General features: G+C 33.2%; 1 long non-coding RNA gene across 1 annotated transcript in view; it reads right to left on the bottom strand.

Moving 5' to 3' along the window:
• Positions 1-363: 363 nt before the first annotated feature.
• LOC105550298 overlaps positions 364-6,220 on the bottom strand; it is a 49,830-nt gene continuing 43,973 nt past the window's right edge. Inside the window, exon 2 of the long non-coding RNA XR_001007684.1 lies at positions 364-1,792. This is a non-coding gene — a long non-coding RNA (uncharacterized LOC105550298). The remainder of the gene's footprint in view (positions 1,793-6,220) is intronic.

Raw genomic sequence — 6,220 nt, 5'->3', positions numbered from 1 at the left:
GTAATTTGTCACAGTTCTTTGGGCAAGGTATGTTAGACTCAGTTTAACATTTTCTCAGGGACAATTATAAACCCTCACTTTTTCTTTTCAATTTGAGGTATTTACAAATTAATCTGATGCAAAATAAATTAATGAACCATGAGTATAAAAACAACTAGATATTAATTTTTAAAATTAATAAATCTGTCCTTTATAGAAATCATTTTATTTCCTTCTTGAGTGATTTTTAAAAACATATTTGAAAAAAAAGAAAATTGAATCAATTTATTAGATACTTGGTTATATCCATAAGGACACATGTAATACTTGGTTTACCTGGGAGCATGTGTACCAATAAAAAAAGTTTTGTTTTGTTATTTCTTACATACACAGTTGACTTTTAAAAATATCTCAAAAAAGCTGTACTAAAGGACAGAGAATGTTTTCCATATTATACAACTAGTTGTATAATACCTGGAATCTCAGTAAATTGCACACCTCTAAGGCTTTCAAATTTCCCAGCCTTCCACATTTACATTCTTAGGACAAAATATCTAAAATAACCTGCATAGTTGACATTACTTAATTACTTTCCATGAAAAGGGAAGATAAAGATTTTTAATTTTTATCTTTAACTATCACCTTTGTTTCTAATAAAATAGTACTGAAATGGAAAAATGTCATTTAATTAGCATATATAATAGATTTGGGACTGCTTTAGAGGGACATTTTAGTTCATGATTAGCTAGTAGACTTCAGATTACAAAGAATTGCTTCTCACACCATATTTGTTTATATTATTTTCTCTACTAAAGTTTTTTGGTTCACTGAAAATTTATGAAACTTTAATTTGATAATAAATCTTCTTAGGTAAAATATAAATCTATTTAAAACCAAAGAAGAAATGAGAGGTTCATGAAATTTTCCATTACTCATAATTAAATTAATACATTATTGGCATACTTGATTGTTGGCAGCTAATAAGACATTTCAATAACAGTGATCGAAGGGAGAATAGTCCATTCCACATTGTATCTATCATGGGTCAAAATAATTATCCTTTCGAAGTTCTTTGGAATATTTACAATAAGATAAAAACAATTGGACTGCCAGTGTCAAATCATGGGATGAGAACACGAGGGCAAATTTACATCAGCAAATTAAAGTGCATCCTTCTTTGATGTGATTTTTTTGCATGCTCCTTGCTGATTTATGGTTTTTAACTCTTTTATGTCCCTCATAATACAATGATAGGGCTTTGTTTATGACTCTGCCCAACATGTACTAGTCATACAAAATAATCTAAAATACAGAAGTAATCTTTTAATACGTAGTTTTATTTATAAGTAGCTTACTATTTTTATATTACTTACATATTTCTTCAAATAATTCATTTTTGTCTCCACTTTTGGTGAAAGCAATATACTTACTGGTACAAAGCAACTGAACTGTTTTGTTCATATAGTATGTTTCACAGATGTCATCCAGAATGGAAGTGATTTTGAGGTTCCACATGACCTTCTTTTTTCTGCCATAATTTCGATTTGCCTCCACTGCTGACTTGGTGATGTTATGGTTTCTCTAGGGTCTAAATGATGAGTAAATGTGTTCTGCTTATATAGTCATGGTGCGTGTCAGTGCAGAGCTCAGTACGTCAAGTTGTATACTTTGCTTTGCTCGTGGTAGCAGAGCTGGCAGCAGCAGAAACAGTAGCTTGATTGCCTAAAAATAGAGGGTCCAAACAAGCTACCTTGGCAGCAAAGAAGGAATGAATGCAGTGAAGAACAGCAAATAAATTAGAAAATTCCAACTCCTGAAAGGGAAAGAGAAACAAGTCAGATAACAAAAAAATTAATGTCTTTAAAAATTTATAATAGCTAGATTTTTAAAAAAATTTCAATACACTTATTAGAATCTGTGATATCTATAATATGGAAACTAATTTCAAATGTAGACATTTTTGGTCAACATGTAAACATCATAAGTATTGAAAATTTATTTCAATACATGGTGGTGGAAAAGAGGTAGGGAGGACTAATCACTCTTATCATCTATGAACGTTGTTTTAGCATTGATGAATATATTTTGCCAAATTTTACTCCTAATAATGTATAATTAAAGATAAACTTGGAAGTACTTTTAAAAGTATTTTTATCTCTTTATACACACATCAGATGATAAATATGAGTTAGAGCAATTTAAAACTATTCTTGATTATTGTATAGAATGAGTTAATATTTGCCATAAGAAACTGAACAAAAAAATTCTAGAAGTAAGGGGATATGAACTCTTGTAACCACAGGATCCAAATGATTCACTTTCAAAAAATAATTCACGTATTAATTTTAATTGTGGCTGGCTGTTTAATGGTGTATGGGGCATATTTACTAAAAAAAATAAATAAACTAGAGCTCACTAATTCATTTTGGATTTTTAGAAATAGGTTTCCCATTAAAATACCAAAAGAAATTTGTAACCCATTTACCAGTGGCAACCAAACTATATATGTGAAAACAGAAAAAAGTTATTTCAAAACATAATTATGTCAAAATAGCTATAAAATCATAAAGCAATGCTCAGAATACATTTAGTAAGATGATGTTGCTAGTATTTTTATTAAAGACCATCAATAATCACATAAACATGTTTTAATTCTAAGGTGATTGAAAGATTAATACATTTATGTTCCTGATGAAATCAATACGATTAACTTATCACAAGGAGGATAACTAGAGGGTAATAAAGCATATGAAATTTCTGATAAATGCATTGCTATTTTATTATATGTTTCACTACATATATGTAATAAAGAATATAGAATTACAATTGATATGTACATGACTGACTGTGTTTACAACTTATATGTGGCAGTGGAAAATATTACAAAATATTCAATACATTATGACACATTTTAACATCTGTCATGTACCAAGCAGCTATTTAAATAAAATAATTCATCTGAGGAGCATTTTCTCAGGTCAGGCAATAGGAGTACAATGAACCATAACATATATTCAGGGGTCTCTATAACATAGAAGAAATAGCTATGCTTTCTTAGTAGCTCCCTTCAAAACTTCAATATTTGATAGTTTCCTTTGTGAAACAGCAACTTGTTCTAGAGAATAGAAGAGGTTATTCGTTTATTCTAATTCCCTTAGATGTTTCCACCAAAAAAGATTTTAGTAACTCCATCATAATGATCTTAGAAGCTTTATTTATATAATAATCCACTTCATTGGCACTAGTCATATGTTATTTGTAAATAAGCAAGTTCTCTTTGCTTTAGCTCATCCTGGAAATCCGCCATTCACCCCATCATGCTTGGTGTAACCAGGTTATTTCCCAAACAAATTTTGAATACTTTCTCTATTATCCCAAATTAAATCCACGTGATGTGAAAGGTTTGGAAATTTTGGGAAAATGTAAAATGTTCTTGCGTGTTGTTAAAAAATAAAACAATAACAACAAAAATAAGCAATTCACTATTGGTAAGGAGGAGAATATTGTTGAGTGTTACAAATGGGTAAAAATAGTATGGCAAATAGCTTTTTCTCAAAGGTAATTCTACCACCTCTTTATTAAAATAGAGGTTATATTTTGGTTACCCAAAATAAACAACCCTTAAATATCTAAGTATCCAGGCATCTTTAGAAAAATGAAAATTTTCAATTATTACCACTTTGTCAATTATTTGTCAATAATTTGATATAGATTGACAGTTTAACCTTTTTATACCCGTTTTGAAGGAGTGATAGACAGGAAATAATAGCAGGTTTGATTAGAAGAGAAAGCAGGAGACCAAGTTGGATCCAAGTTTGGCTTTTCATTCCAATACCCACACATCTTTCCTCTGCCTCAGTGATCAGCCTTGGCAACCATTTCCACTCCTAGGGTGTCAACAATTCCTCTTATGTAAACTCACACTGATCATTTACTAATTTCTTCTGTGAGTACTAGATCTGCATTCTTACCACCTATCAAACATCCACTGATGATAAGCATCTATCTATCCATCCACCAACAGCTTCCACCAAGTTACAGACTTACAAGTTTCCCTTGTAAAAAAAAAGTCTTATGATTGTCATGATCCCTCAGATATCACTGAATATAAGCTATCTTCAAAACTGTAAAGAGTCATCCATTCAATAAAATACCAAGTCCTTCCTATGCATCTACTCTTTTTTGTTGTTAAAATATAGCAGTGAATAAAACAGACAAAAATAAACAAAGGAACAAAATGGTCCTGATGGGACTTACATTCCAGTGACAGGAGACAAAATGTGACTAAGGGCATAAATAAATTAAGGATAATATGCCAGAATATGACAGTTACAATCAAGAAATAAAGTGGAGGAGACAGCAAAGACTACTCAAGGGGCCGTGGGAAAGGAAAATTCATGTTGCCTTGTATATGGAACTTGAAAGGGACGAAGGAGTGAGCCATTTCCATGTTTGTGGGGAAATATTCCAGACACAAGAATTATAATTTTAAAGGCCCAGAGGTAGGGATGTTCCAGGAGAGTCTGAAGAAAAGCAAGGGCTGTTTTGTCTGAAATGAAATGAATTAAGGAGTACTTAGCAGACAATGAGATCAAAGAAAACACTTAGTATGCTGCATGAGCCTTTATGAGTTTTACTATGAGCGACATGGGAAACCATGGGAAATTTTTGAGCAGAGGAGTGACAAGCATTGACATAACTCAGAAAATGATGATTCTGGTTAGACTGTTGAGAATAAGCTTTATGATAATTGAATCGAAAGAAGGAGGAGAAGTTACAAAGTTTCTATATGGAAATGGTTTGAATTTGGCAGTAGTTTTCAATAACTGGAAAAAAAGTGTTGCTCTGCAAATGGAGGAATTGTGGGAAAAGCAGGTTTGGAAGTAGAGATCAAGATTTTGGTTTTGGGCATGATGCATCTGAACGCATATTAGATATACAGGTGATACGTGGAGAACTGCATATATTAGTGTGGATTTAAGGGAAAAATTAGAGTTCAGAATAGAAGTTCAGCTTCTGTCAGCACATAGATGGTAGGTAAAACACTGTGGTCTGGATGAGGAGATCAAGGTGTGCAGGATAGGTAGAAAAAATGACTGAGTACTCATCCCTGCGATTCCACAGTATAAAAATGTAAGAAAGATGGGGAAGAACCAGCAAAGAAGGAATAGCTGTAGTTGTGAAGAAAGTGAGAGTAAAAACCAGGAGTCTTGTAAAATGACACCTGGAAATCGACCATTGAATTTAGCAACACGGAGGCCATTTTAATTCTTTACAAGAGTCCTTGTGTGGAGAAGTGGAAATAAAAGCTTCACAGGAATGACTTCATGAGAGCTTGCGTGTGAAGGTGTTAGAGTTACTACAGGTAAGTCTACCACAGGCAGCTTCTCTTTGAAGAAGAAATCCTTCTTTTCCTTTTAAAAGGGGGCATAGGAATATATCAGTAGGAAATCAAGAATGTTTTTCCAAGGTTTATGAAATTAGTACATATTTGTAGAATTGCTGGCACGAAATAGTTGAGCTCTCAAATCTGAGGACAATTGTAGAAACTGTACTCTTGAGAAGGGTGAGATCTGGTGCAAAAGTAGAGAGGCTGGACATGGATGGAAATCTGGACAATTGATCTGAAGCGGCAGGAGGTAAGGCACAGTATATGGGCACAACTCAAGGAAGGAGGGTAGATTTGGCGGTGTGTAGCTTTGATTCATTCTGTGTTTTAAGTGGGATACAAAGCAAAGTCATATGCTGACAGATAAAGCAGGAAGTGTGGAGAATTTGGATAAACACTAATTTATAGGTGTTATTTAAGGCACACAATCTGGAATTTATCTTCCTCATTCTGCTTGCTCCTTAAAAGTTTTTAACTCATTTATGCCTGAGACTGCAAGTTTTTGAATTTTTGCAATCAGACCTTGGTGATGACCTTGAGAAGAAGAATATAAATAACTCCCACATGCTTAGCATTTCATTAATAGAACTCTAGGCATAAGTGGGTCAATAATTCTTTTTTTATTATTATACTTTAAGTTCTAGGGTGCATGTGCACAAAGTGCAGGTTTGTTACATATGTATACATGTGCCTTGTTGGTGCGCTGCACCTATTAACTCGTAATTTACATTAGGTATATCTCCTAATGTTATCCCTCCCCCCTACCCCTCCCCACAATAGGACCCGGTGTGTGGTGCTCCCCTTCCGGTGTCCAAGTGATCTCATTGTTCAATTCCCACCTATGAGTGAGAA

The sequence above is a fragment of the Mandrillus leucophaeus genome, unplaced genomic scaffold, assembly GCF_000951045.1.
Source record: "Mandrillus leucophaeus isolate KB7577 unplaced genomic scaffold, Mleu.le_1.0 Scaffold1124, whole genome shotgun sequence".
Classification (NCBI taxonomy): domain Eukaryota; kingdom Metazoa; phylum Chordata; class Mammalia; order Primates; family Cercopithecidae; genus Mandrillus; species Mandrillus leucophaeus.
This window is presented reverse-complemented; position numbering and strand designations above follow the sequence as displayed.